Below are 14682 nucleotides of genomic sequence, written 5' to 3'. Positions count from 1 at the left end.
ACTTATGAAATTGTTGGTGGGTGTGTCACAACATACCATAGGCTCTCTTTCTGATCCTCCAAAAGTTAATGTCTTCTCAGAGTAGAAGTCCAGGCCAGTGTGAAGAAAGGAAAAAAAAAAAAAAAAAGTGTCCTCAAAGCAAAGAAAGCTGTGACAGCTGCTAGGGAAACCTCTCCCCCAGTGTCCACTGCAGCTTCAGAGTTCCATGGCCTAGAGGGTCGGTTGGGTATGATCAGAACATGCCCCTACAGCAGGGGAACCCTGGTGATCTGGTCTCAGAAAAATCCTCCAACCCTCCACTCTCTGAGAGGAGGCCGCTGTGTAGAAAAGTCCCTAAGCTGAGGGGTCATGCAGGGCTGCCTGCCCAAGAGCAGAGCCTGGATGAGAGCCTAAATTTGTTGCCAAAATCTTGGCTGTCTGTGCTCTAATGCCAAACAGACACAAGGAGACAGAGTTATGGAGGAGAAAGAGTGGCTTTTTCTTTGCCAGGCAAAGAGGGAACACAGTAGACTAGTGTCTTAAGACCAGTGCCCCTCTCCCTATTGAATGGAACTCCCAGGTGGCTCAGTGGTAAAGAGTCTGCTGCCAGTCCAGGAGGTGTAGGAATGTGAGTTCGATCCCTAGATTTGAAGATCCTCTGGAAGAGGAAGTGGCAACCCTTTCCAGTATTCCTGCCTGGAAGAATCCATAGACAGAGGAGCCTTGCAGGCTGCAGTCCATGGGGTCACAAAGAGTCGGAAGTGACTGAGTGGCTGAGCATGCACCAGCATGTCCTTGTGAATAGGGAGAGGTTATATATCAAGCAGGGATATATGACAAGGATCAAAACAGTTACAGTCTTGCATTCCTCTGTCCTCTGCAAAGTTTCAAAAGGGCAGGATTATTGACAAGATTAGGATGTGTGCACAGATTAGGTGGTCCACTCTCTTAATCTGATGAACTTCTCTGGTACCTTTGATCTTGCCTCCAGTGGTTTCATGGCTGCTCCTCACTGAATTAGCAACTGTTCAAATCTGTTCATTGGAACTCTGGGAAGACCATGGAGGTTGGAGTCTTACCTACAATCAGCGGGGGACAAAGAGGCCTCTGTTCCTTGAAATCCCACAGGGCCCTGCTGGGCACTGATTACATTCTGGTTTTTTGTTTGTTTGTTTTGAGGGAGGGGTCAACATTGTGAAAGGGGGGACTGAGGAGAAAAGAATTCACATAATTAATCAGGAGCAATCAGGAACTTCTTCCTCCCCAATACCTACAAAATTCTCACATGTACTTCCTACTTACTTGGGTCTGAAACAATCAAATATGACCCCAAAAATTATGGCATAAGGGAATGCCCTTACAAATTTGGAGGTATTGAAAATCTCATTGGGGTGGAGCTAAGATGGCAGAGAGGCAAGATATGAAGTTTGAATCCCCCAACACCTAGGAAACTCACCAGACACTGGTGGGGGACTTCCAACAACCAGGCAGGACATGGGAGGGAGCAAGGGGGAGGAAGAGAAGTGGAGGCTGGACAGGACCAGCACAATTAAGGGGTGGCTGGGGGAGGGAAGGGTAGCAGTTTAGGCACATGGAGAGGTACGCTTGTCTCCAGGAGATTGGAGGGGAGGAAGAATGACCCTCGATGTCAGAGGATTGAGGGGAACATAATTGGTATTCCCACCTTCCCATCATTCGCAGGGAGTCTGCTGAGGCTCAGGACCTGGTCCTTCACAGTGCAGGGCCCCCTCCACCCAAGTGGGTACTGGGAGCATAATGGATTGGGCAGGAGGAGTATTCAGACCAGGCCAGGTGGTGGTTGTTTTTGTTCAGTCGCTAAGTCATGTCTGGATTGGAAGATCAATTTGGGGAAGCTCCTGGTGTTCTGCACACTCAGCCCTGGGGAGTCTTCTGAGGCCCCAAGCCATGACCTCCACTCCTACCCTGTTCCACCCTCTGAGGCCACCTCTACCCTAAAGGACCCCTTTGCCCACAAAGGTCCTGCAGGTGTGAGAGGGTAGTGGAAGGAGAAAGAATCAAACAGACTAGAGGAGGTTCCTTCAGGGTTCAGAGGATCAAGGAACCCATATAGTGTTTCCCTGCCCACTGGGCCCCAGGGAGCCTCCTGGGACCCTGAGCTTGATCCTCTGTACCCCTGATGCCTGCGGCTGAGCACAAGCCCTGTCTGTCATCACCACACAGGGCCTTTTGGTCAGAGGTCCTGAAGCAGGATCACAGCCCTACCTAAACCCTTCCCCACCTAAGTCCCACACCCATAGTCAATGATTATTCTGCCTTTATTGTTGTCATTATCCTTTGCTATTGGAGTTTGATTTTACCCTTCAGTGGTTATTTCATATATATTCTTATGTTTTCAAATATATCTGTTAGTTTTCTAAATTTATTTTTATTCTTTGTTATTTTACTGCTTTCTTTTCTTTTCTTTTTTTTTGGTAGTGTCCTGTGGGTTTTGGGACCCTGGTTCAGAGGCCAGAGAGCTGGACTAACAGGGAACATCAGGCCCCAGGGAATATTAATCAGAGTGCAGTATCCCAGAAGTCCATATCTCAAAACCAAGACTCAACTTTACCCAACTGCCTGTAAACTTCATTGCTGGAAACTTCAGGCTGAACAACTAGTAAAAGAAGAACACAGTTCCAGTCATCAAAAAAACCTTCAGGACCAAATAAAAGAAGAGGAAGTAGGGGAAATAGGTAGCCATCAGCTACAAATTGGCACTTGCCAAGGGCATTTGCCATCTGCCTCTGCAGGGATTTGGGCTTCCCTTGTAGCTCAGTCGGTAAAGAATCTGCCTGCAGTGCAGGAAACCAGGATTCGATCCCTTGGTTGGGAAGATCCCCTGGAGAAGGAAATGGCAACACACTCCAGTATCCTTGCCTGGAAAATCTCATGGACTAAGGATGGACGAGCCTGGTGGGCCGCAGTCCATTGGGTCACAAAGAGTTGGGCATGACTGAGTGACTAACTGCAGGGATTGAATCTTGTGCTGCTGCAGCTGTTAACCTCTGACATGCCCTGAAGGAAGTTCACAGTGGAGAATGAGGCACTTTGTGCAGCAGGAAAACAGGTAGAACAGGCCTTTAGATAGTTTCAATATTTTCAGGAACTGATTCCAATTCTTGCATCTCCTCATAGCTAGAAAAGTACTAAATCCCTTCATGGTGATATCAGCTCCTTGTGACTAGCAGAAAACCTTTTGCAAAATAAGTGCTTGATTGTGTAAACTCCCCCTTCCCCAAAAGCATGTATATTGACCTTCCTCTCCTTATAGCTTGTCAGAGCTATATGGGGTGCTGTGTCCTGGGCTGCTGACAGCACCCGGGAAACAGCATCCCCAGATAGCTGGGGATGCTATCATCCACACCACCACCCACCCCCGCAATAAAAACAAAAAAAACAAACAAAAACTCAGAACTCTCAAGTTGTGCAACTTCTTGTGTTGATTTTGTGCTCTTACTGCCATGACCCAGCCTCAATCTCTGCCCAGAGAACTGAAGCCCCACTAAAAGCCACTGCAGACAGAGGCCACCTGAGATCACATCTTGTGCAGAAACCCAGGAATTTGGAAAGTCAAGGTAAACTGCAAGCTTCACCCAGATGTGGCTTGAGTTTCCTGACTTTCACTCCTGCCTTTTTTTCCTTACTTTCTTGGAGCAGTATGTAGGCTGCCAAGTCTTGGAGTGAAGGGGGTCTGATATATGTGAAGAGGAAAATGGAGAAATTGGAATTGGGCACTGTGGAAGATGGTACGGGCTTCAAGGCTTGAAGGCTGGCAGACAGATAAATTCTCATAGTAGATTTCTGGGCATAGAATGAGAAATCTATGAGAAACCTCAGGCCCAGTCTCTGGGCAAAGAGATACCCTTTGCTTTCTTTTCAAGACACACAGGGGATGACCTCTGTCCACTTACAGCATTATGGCTTCCCCCAACATTTGGGATGGCAAGGGAATTCCCTGGGCCATGCAGATTTAAATATTGTTTGTGTGACAGCTGACTCTGAAACATGGTGGAAATGCAATTTCCAGCCTTGCAGAAGCCCAAGGGCTCTCTCTCCCTCTGTCTCTCTTGCTCTCACTCTCCTTTGCTCACTTTCCCTTATGAAACTTTCCACTATGCTTTTCTTTCCCACTTTACTCACACAGTAAGATCTCTTTCTCACATTTTATCTCTGTGCCCTTCCAGGAAAAGCTTTCCTAGGTATCATTCCTAAACTTTGTCCCTGCCACTGTCAAACTCACTGTTGTCTGTTTCAGAAAAAAATCATTAGACGATTCCCAGTTCTATCTTAGCTGCCAGGAAGACAGGGCAAAGGATCTTGTGTTCTTCTGCTCTCTAGTCTCTCACCTCACTCTATGCCCAGAAATCTACTATGAGATTTGCTCTGTCTACCAGCCCTGAAGCCTTGAAGCCTGTGCCATCTTCCACAGTGCCCAACTCCAATTTCTCCAAGAGTTTCTCTTGACATATATTGGACCCCCTTCATTCCAAGATTTGGCAGCCTATATACTGCTATAGACAGCCTGTCAGGCTGGCTGCTCCCCAGAAGCCAAAGTACAAACTTTGTAGATGCTCATTCTCAAGGAATACACCCGGCATAGGAAGACTTATCATAGGACATAAGCTCTATAGATAAGGGATCCCTCCTAAGGAAAGCCCCAGGAATGAGTCTACACTGGTTTGAAAGCCCTTCTCAGGCTGTGCTGAGTTGGGTGCCCTGCATAGGGTATCACAGGGGCCAGGGATGTCTGGTCAGAAATTAGTGGGAGAGTAGAGGATGCTTGAAACCCCATCAGGTTCAAAGGGAATTTGGGGGACACCTTTAGCCCCTTCAGGTTAAAGCCTTCTAGTAAATGTTTCTGGGATGCTGGATTCCATTATAGTAGTGGCTCTCTTGTTCTTGGTTGCAGGTTACTCAACATGGGAGGATCTCCTTGCAAGCAAGAAGAGTCAACTCTGGAGTATATCCATAAGAATTAGAAATTATTTTATTAAAAATTTATTTATTTTAATTGAAGAATAATTACTTTCCAATATTGTGATGAAACCAAAGGGTTAAAAAAGGAGAAACTTAAATTCTACTGTAGCAGTGTCTGGCCTTTGTATAAGTTGGGGAATGGGGAAAAAAATGCCTGAAAATGGGTATCTAAATTATAATACCATTCTGCAATTGCATCTTTATTGCCACAGGATGGGAAAGCAGAGTGAGATTCCCCATGTTCAGGCTCTCATGGTCCTTTACCAAAATCCCGCCCTAAATAGCTTTTGTAATTCAAAGCCTGGTGAACCAGAAGATGCTCCTGACATTTTCGATGATCCCCCTCTAAGCTCTCCTGTCTCTCAGAGAGAAAACCTAGCTCTTACTGCTCCTGACAGTATTCCCATTTATCCAGTCTGCCCCATGTATTATGCAAAAACCCCAAAAGTTACAATTTGGCCCACAAATACCAACACCCCAACTCCTAGATTTTGCCTTTGGGATATTTAATAATTGATACCAAGCTCAGGAGGAAGAAAGAACACAATGTGAAGAAAGATGGGACAGGGCCAAGAAAGTCCAACTATTCATCTGGAGGTAATACTAGAAATGCAAGTCAAATGACCACTGGACCCAAGATTGCCAGGAAAAGCCCACACAGGCCATGACCAGCCTTCAGACAAATAGGTCATTGGATGAAAGACTGCCCTCAGTCCTGAGAGCAAGGGGGGCTCCTGCTCCTGAGATGGCCATGCTGGGTAACCGATGCAGCCTGGGGATTCTGGCAGCTCCCCAAAATGATATGTCTATCTCCATCAAGGAGCCCCTGGTAGTCCTTAACTTGGCAAGAGAGAAAGTTGATTTTTTTTAATTGATAAGGGAACCATTTACTCTGTCTTTATTTCTGATGTTGGGCCTCTCTCCTCCAAATGCTGTACTGTGACCAGTGTTGATGGAAAGCCTCTCACCCATTATTTTACTGGACCTCTCATTTGCCAATATGACCAGCAGTTGATTTTGCATACCTTCACAGTTGTGCCTCAGTGTCCTATGCTTCTCCTTGGGAGGGACCTTCTGAGATCCCTCGGGGCCATAATCCAGTTAGGAGGCCCCAAGCAGCCTCCTACTTTGACTCTGACTGAGACAGACCAGCAGGTAGAACAAGATTCTATACTCAGCCATATCCTACAAGCAGTAGACCATTCAGTATGGGACAAAGGAATCCCTGGAAAGGCTGTAAATGTTCAACCTGTAAGAATTACCCTTAGGCCAGAAATTGCCTTCCCTAACAAGAGACAATATCCAGTAAAGTTGGACATGAAGAAGGGTTTACAACCGCTTGTAAATTCTCAAGCTGTGGCCTCTTGGTGCCTTGCCAGTCTCCATGCAACACTCTTGCCAGTTGTTAAGCCAAATGCATAATATAGGATAGTACAAAGACCTTAGAGCAGTAAAAGTTGCAGTAGTGCCTATACATCCCCTTGTGGCCAAACCTTATAATATATTAACCCCAATCCCTGAGGATGCTGATCCAAAGGATGCCTTCTTTTGTATCCCAGTTCATTCCTCATCACAATATCTGTTTGCTTTTGACTGAAATAATCCTGACTCATGCCATATGCAACAAAATACCTGGACAGTATTGCCTCAGGGGGTTGGGGGCCACCCACACCTGTTCGTCTAAGACCTAGTAAAAAAAAACTAAGGGAAATACATCTAAAAGAAGGTGCTATTCTACAGGTGCTATGCAGATGATATTTTAATATATAGTCCCTCCTTGGAGGCCTCAGATAAAAATATCATTGAAGTCCTTAAATTTCCTGGGGCCCATGATTACTGAGTCTCTCAGAAAAAGGCACAAATCTCAAAGCAACAAGTTAGGTATCCAGGACATAGTATAAACCCTGGAAGGAGAGTTATCTCCATATAGCAAACAAGTTATATTAGACCTAAGCACTCCAAAGACAAACATCTCTGTACCTTTTTGGGTGTGACAGGTTTTGTAGAATTTGGATTCCAGGATTCAGGCTTATGGCTAAGCCCCTATTAGTTCAGTTCAGTCGCTCAGTCGTGTCCGACTCTTTGCTACCCAATGGATGTCACGCTTCCCTGTCCATCACCAACACCTGGAGCTTACTCTAACTCATGTCCATCCAGTCAGTGATGCCATCCAATCATCTTAACCTCTGTCGTCACCTTCTCCTCCTGCCTTCAATCATTTGAATTTTGATTTTATGCAGGCTTCTTCATGCTCCTCTTTCAACTTCATCAAGCGGCTCTTTGGTTTCTCTTTGCTTTCTCTCCTAAGGGTGCTGTCATCTGCATATCGGAGGTTATTGCTAACTCTCCTGGCAATCATCTGCCCAGGTTGAGCTTCATCCAGGCTGACAGTTTGCATGGTGTACACTGTATATGAGTTACATAGGCAGAGTGACAATCTACAGCCTTGACGTACACCTTTCCCAATATTGAGCCAGTGCGTTCTTCCATGCCAGGTTCTAACTGTTGCTTCTTGACCTGCATACAGGCTTCTCACTAGGCAGGTGAGCTGGCGTGCTATTCCTGTCCCTTTAAGAATTGTCCACAGTTTAGTGTGATCCACACGGTCAAAGGCTTTAGTGTAGTCAATGAAACAGAAGTAGAGATTTTCCTGGAATTGTTCTAAATCCTAGAGAGTTGGAAATCAGCAGAACGTTCCTGCTGCCAGTTAAATATAGTTACCCCTTGTTACACACAAATAACTCTGTGACAAGCCTTTGTACCCTTCAGTTCTCCCCTGCTCCACCCTCAGACAGCAATCACCAGGTCAACGTCTGTTAATGGACCCTTTTAGGAACCTTTTTGAGCAGGGAAAATTCAAGAATCCTTAGTCTGGCCCTTTATGTGCTCCATTCCCATAAAGTGAAGCCTCCAGGGCCAGGCTGACCCATCCACAGCTGCCTCCTGATGCATACACTTCACTCAGCAGGGAGAAGCCTATGAACCCAACCGTGTACCTACAGACGACATTTCCCTGCCCCATATCTGTATCTGTTACTTGGCATAAAGAGACATCCTGGACAGGCCTGAGTTCATGCCTAATCAGAGCATGTTTAGTCTCACTTCAAGTCTTCCCCTATTCTCACTTGGTGCTGTGCATCAGTATAAATTCATATGCTTGGTGATTTTTGGTGCCCTCTGCTAGTCTCTGAAGACATCAGCTGGTATCCTGGGAAGTGCACTGGGATAGGAGTCTGGATGGACAACTTCTAGCTCTATGTTGACATGACTTTATCAATTCGGAGTTTGGTGGTGAGTGCTAGATAGAATTCTAAATTCAAGTGTCTGCCTCTCCTGTGTTTCCTCTCACATCCTGTGCTAACTCCCCCAGAGCACTCGCTCCATGGTGTAGCCACCATCAGATTTCTCTGAGGTTTCTCTCCAGTAGGTTGTGGGCTCCTTGAGATAAGGGGCCATCTTCTTCCTTGTGATGCGATTCCTAGTGCCTGGCACAGTGTCTGGCACAGGAAGGCACTCAAATATTCTCTGAGTGAAGGATCTCTACTGTTTCTGTGTGAATGGATTTGGATATATAGCCATAATGAGTGATTGAATACTCAATCTCCTAATACATTAGGTTAGCTTTTCATGTGGTGTAAAATGCCTCCGGATGTAAATGAGAAAAGTATTTGGATCTTGCTACTTATAATCCAGTGTCCTTAATCTGTAACACGAGGTTTTAAAGACTTCTGTTGGTTTCAAGAATCTATGGCTCATTTTCCCCACCTCCAAACCCAACTCCTGCCTCCCATCCATCAACTCCACCACATGTTCAAGTAAAGACCAGGATAGGAATGACACTCCCAAGCAGAGCTTCTCTGCTTCAAGGGATTTAGGTGGGCTGAACTGCACCTGCTCAGCCTTCCAGGAATCTTCTATAGGCCCCCTGGAAGAACTCAACCAGGAAGCACAGATGAAGACTACGGACTACAGGCTTCTATTCAGCTCCAGGGATGCTTCCTTGCTGACAACAAAAATTACACTTGTTTCCTTTTTTTTTTGTCCTTTCAGGTTCACCCTGACAGATTTATAGAGATATCATCTAAGTTTAAGTTATACAATATGATAATATTCATACAGGTGTCTGTTGGAAAACCTTTCCCAGAATAAGATTAAGGAACACATCCTTCCCCTCACATAATTAGCATTTCCTTGTTATTCTCATGGTGAGAACATTAATGATCTACTCTCATAGAGAGTTTCAAGTATACAAGACAGTACTGTTAACAATTGTCTCCATGCTGTACCTTAGGTCCTGATAACTTACTCATCTTACAACTCAACGTTTGTACCCTTGGATGAGCATCTCCACATTGTCCACCACCCCCAGCCCCTCATGCCCATTTTCGTTTGTATCCTTCAATGGTATTAGAACGAGTCCCTTAAAAAAAAAAGGTAAAATAAAATTCGAAAAAGGCAAATTATGCTTCCAGAGAGCCACAGTTTTACTGCTCATGGTGTTTTGCTCAGTTAAAACACAGAGTACTAGCGAAGGAGTAAATGTGGGTAGTTAGGCCCCACCCTCCCAACTTATTGCTCTAATTCCAGGGCAGGGGAAGAGGATGGAAATGACCGAGATGAGGATACATCTTTCTTCATGCATTTTTCCCCTTTAGAACACCCTGAGATGTTCAACTTGTTAAGTCCAGAATTAGTCTTAAATTCATGACTTGTAAAGAGATCAATATGTATGACCTTTGCTAAAACTCATTCTGAAAGTAAATCAATCAATAAATAAAGACTGTAAGCACTGTCAATACATTTTTGGGCTAGTAGGCTTTAAAAAAATTTAGAGAACAATGATAAGAGTTAAACGCAACATGAAATGTTTTATTGTGAAAATACCAGCCAGGTGAGCAATGTGACATCATCCCCAGTTTCAGATAATCTTTTTTTTTTTTTCTTTTTGGTTAAAAATAAGTCAGAGTTTTTTTAACATTACTTCACGTAATTCACCTGGGGATGCAGAATAATAGGTGTGGTCCTGGTCAGACCATTAAAGATATAAGTTCAGAAGTGTGTGTTTCTGTGTGTGTGTATGTGTGTGTAGGGAAACTACCAAGGCAGATGGTATGAGGGAATTTGAATTATATAAATCTTGTAATTTATCTTCTCACCTTGCTTAAAGGGCATTTATCTTTTTCAGGGCCCAAATCTAACAATCTGTGTGCATGTTTGGACTGAGATCCTTAAGGGGACATCACCCGTAGCCCAGCCAGGGAGTCCCTGGGAGCCAGCTGAGCTGTGACTAGGCCCGGGCGGCAGAGGGCGCATCCATGACCGAGGGGTTCTTCTCCTCAGGGGCATCGTTCTTCTTGGCCACAGCGACAGAAGCAGGTGTTTCAATGGGGCTCTTCCTGAACTTGCCCTCTCGGTTGGAATTCTGTCCCTGGGTGCCAGGTACTTGTTGTGGGCAGCGGTGCGGGTTTTTGGGATGGCAGGATCCATAGCGTGGAGGGTGCCTCTGTGTCAGATTGCTGCTGACTTCGTGCCCACTCTTGCTGTGCTCTGTCTCCAGCTCCTGCGAGATGCCTGGTGAGTGTCTTGGATCAGGAGTGGTGGTGCCTCGGCCCCTAGGGCGACTCAGCAGGTAGCTGGGGCCCCGACCCTGCTGAGGACGCCCCTCCTGCCTTGCGGTGGGGGCGGACCCAGGCTGCAGGTCGGACCGGGGGCCGCTGGTGGTAGCCAGGATCGATGGGTGGCGGGTCACAGATGGGGCCCTGCGGGAGGGCGGGAAATGCCTCAGTCGTTGGCCTTGGGAGTGGCCAGGCAGAGGGCGTCTGAGGCCCTGGGCCGTGGTGAAGCCTTCGCCGCTGCCCTAGCGTTCATCAGCATCACCTTCTGTGCTCTTGGGACCTCACGGTGGTGGCGCATGGCTGTGGATTTTGAAGTCCTGGCAGATGCTGGTGCGGTGGGCAGTGTAGCGGCTTCCCTTCAGTGGCGCCCCGGCTGGCCCAGTCACGTTTGCAGCCTCGGTGCCCCACTCACCCTGCACCACGTCGAACTCCACCATCTCGCCGTCGTCCACACTGCCTCGGTACGTGCAGGGGTTTTTCCCGGTGATGGCCATATGGTGAACAAACACATCTTCCTGGGTATCCTGCCTGCTGATGAAGCCGTACCCTTTCTTCTCCTTAAACCACACGACAGTGCCTAAGACCCTCTTAGAGATGACCTTCTTAGGCACCTTTCCCTTGGCGACCCCGGTGGTGGCCTTGGGGATCCCATCCCCTCTGAGGTGGCTTGTGTCTAGGGCTAGGTTCTGGTCTCCACCTCTCAAGGATGCCAGGGGTTTCCACGTGGCGTGAGAGCAGAAGGAAGCAGCCAAGTCCGTGAGGGTGGCCTCTCCCACCTCACTCATCAGGTCGTCCTTGCTCTCCTTCGTCCAAGAATCAGAGGGACATTTGTCCTTCTGGGGTTGTGGTTGCAAGGGTGGGAGGGGGCTCAGGCGGGAGGCAGGAGCCTCTCTCTTTGGGAGGTTTGTGGGTTAGGACCAAGGGCTCTCTGGATTTAGTCCGAGAGTCTTGGAGAGGCCTGTGGCATCTCCTGGAACAACAGGCACGTGGACCGTCCAAACGATGGCTGCCATGGTGCTGGTGAGCTCTCGAGGGGTGGGGGCGGGGTGGGTTCCAGAAGTAGCTTGAGCTAGGGGGGACGTGGGGCGGGGCAAATACCCTTTGCCCCAGCCTCGCGCCACCACGTCATAGTACCTCCTGCTTCCGAGTGGAGATGGAGACACACTTGAAGCTCTAGGAAACGGCTGTGAGTACCCTCTTGCTTGTTTGAGTGGATGTGAGGAGTAGACCCACGTTCCAACCCTCTTCCTTGGTTGGGGAGATTCACATCCTTCTAAGGACACTTGCTCAATATTCTCTCACAAATCTCTGGCCCTCTTCTGACCCCTGGGGAGCCCATTGTGCGGGTCAGGCATTTTGTGTCACTTGTGGCAAGATGACAACTGCGTGGTTTGAAGACCCAATCAAAGAAACCTGCTATGGGTTTTGTCTGTTTGTTTTGTTTCCATTTCACTTCTGAAGGCTGCCAGGCCTAGAATGCTAGTGCTGAGAGGACCCTAAGGTAGCGCGTGTTTATCCAGACTGGTGTTAAGATTGTGTTGACCTAAAACAAATAGACTGCCAGGGATTGCTCCACCAAAAATGAGTTTACTATAGATCAACAGAGAATTGCAGTTCAGGGTCTACAACCATAGTGAGCCATGCGCAAGCTTCCCTAAAAAGGAGAAGATAAGTCTTTGAAAGAATGGGGAGGTTAGGAAGGCTGCACTAAGCAAAGTGTCCATGGGAGACTGAGGCTTTGAAGTATGGTGGCTCTTCATTCGCTGAGCCCTGACAATCTCTATTTGGCTGAGCTCTTAGCACTCAAGAAGAGGAAGTCTTTGTTCTTCCTGCTGGGCTCTGCTGTCATGTCTGAGAGCCTTCCTTCTGGCCTCCCAACTCCATCTTAATGGAAGTTTCTCTTTATTAATTTTTACCCTTCTCCCTTTGACTGAAATCTTTCTCTAAAAGCATCACTGGATCAAGAGTTAGATTTTTTTAAGTTTCAGCATCTTTCTACCAACCCCTGCCCAGTTTCCCCCACCCACTTCCCTTCCCCTCCTCCCCCTACCACCACACCCCTCCCTGCTGATGCCCCCATGCCAGGAAAGACCTCTCCTGGGCATAGCATCCTTTGTTAGAGTGAAATCCAAGATTTTGGAAGCCTATTGAAGTCATTTTAGAGTAAGAAGGAGGGGCCCGAGGGAGAACTCTCAGGCACTTTTTCTCTAAAGTTCATGCTTTCAAGATCATAGACAATGGAGATCACCAGAAGCATTGTCCCCTCATCAGAGGTTTGGCAGACAAAGTTTCAAGAGACGACCCTCCAGCATCCTCCTGTCAATGGTCGTTCAACAGCTAGTTGCAGTTTTGGTGCTCTCTCAGGAAGAGAGGAGTACATGTCTTTCTACTCCACCTTCTTGAGAGAAAATCATGAGCTCTCTGTTCTTACCCAGGCTTGGGATGAGGGCATGGCAACCCACTCCAGTGTTCTTGCCTGGAGAATCCTGCGGATGGAGGAGCCAGGAGGCCTACTATCCATGGGGTCCCAAAGAGTCAGACACGACTGAAATGACTTATTAGGCACACAGGCTTGAACTTTCTGTTCTGTTCAGTCGCTAGGTTGTGTCTGCCTCTCTGCAGCCCCGTGGACTCCAGCACACCAGGCTTTTCTGTCCATCACTTTGCTCAAGTTCATGTCCATTGAGTCACTGATGCTATCTAACTGTCTCATCCTCTGCCAGCCCCTTCTCCTTTTGTCTTCAATCTTTCTCAGCATCAGGGTCTTTTCACATCATTTGGCCAAAGTACCAGAGCTTTAGCTTCAGCATCAATCCTTCCCATGAATATTCAGTGTGTATTTCCTTTAAGATTGATTGGCTTGATCTCCTTGCAGCCCAGGGGACTCTCAAGTGTCTTCTTAAGTGCAAAACTGCTGCTACTGCTGCTGCTACTAAGTCACTTTAGTCATGTCCGACTCTCTGTGACCTGATAGATGGCAGCCCACCAGGCTCCCCCATCCCTGGGATTCTCCAGGCAAGAACACTGGAGTGGGTTGCCATTTCCTTCTCTAATACACGAAAGTGAAAAGTGAAAGTGTTGTCACTCAGTCCTGTCCAACCCTCAGCGACCCCATGGACTGCAGCCTTACTGGCTCCTCTGTCCATGGGATTTTCCAGGCAAGAATACTGGAGTGGGGTGCCATTGCCTTCTCCAAAGTGCAAAACAAACAATATTTAAATTTATAGTAGATATGCTTTCAAAGTAGCTCATAGCTTTGGAATGGTGTAGAAACAACACAACTTCCTAACTGCCAAGGGAAGCAAAATTTAAGATGGCTTTTGTTCACGGATTAGTGGATGCAATCCTTACTGAGGCATTCTAAACTTGATGCTCTGGAAGCTAAGGCAAATCAAATCACCTTGCTGATACTTCCCCAAGGAATGCTGCTCTTAAAGTAACCGACAGTAGCCAAACCTCTGTCATGGTGCACAGGGATATTTCCCCAAATTATAACTTGGGAAAACTGGCTAGAGGGGCCTGACACTTAGCCTCAGAGAAGGGAAAGCAAGACTGGAGGGTTAAACAACTGTTGGTTTGATTAAAAGGGAAAGATCCGAGTCAGACCAAATAGCAGCACAGCTTTACTGGAGACTAAAATTCCCCCTCGGAGCCACTGTAACTTGCATTAAACTACTACTGACTGAGGGAATGATAGCATCTGTGAATCCCTATGGGTGGGGAAATACTAACAAGGGGCCAAAAAGTGCCTACCTCAGTGGATCTCAAGGTGTGAGGCCTGCTTAGCTTCGGAAAATACTGACAATCTCTTTCTCGAGAGGCAGCAAATGCGTTCTTTCAGCAATGAGTTAAAGTTGGTGTTGTATCCCAGCCTCCAGTATTTGGTGTTTTCATTTGGGGGAGTGGGGAGGGAGGGAGCAGTTCTAATAGGTGTGTGTTCTTGTTGCTCAGTCGCTAAATCATATCCAACTCTTTGTGACCCCATGGAGTGCAGCATGCCAGGCTTCCCTGTCCTTCACTCTCTCCCAGAGCTTGCTCAGATTCCTTCCAACTGAATCGGTCATGCTATCAATCCATCTCATTCTCTGTC

This window comes from Bos mutus, chromosome X, assembly GCF_027580195.1.
Source record: "Bos mutus isolate GX-2022 chromosome X, NWIPB_WYAK_1.1, whole genome shotgun sequence".
In the NCBI taxonomy this organism is placed as follows: Eukaryota; Metazoa; Chordata; class Mammalia; order Artiodactyla; family Bovidae; genus Bos; species Bos mutus.
This window is presented reverse-complemented; position numbering follows the sequence as displayed.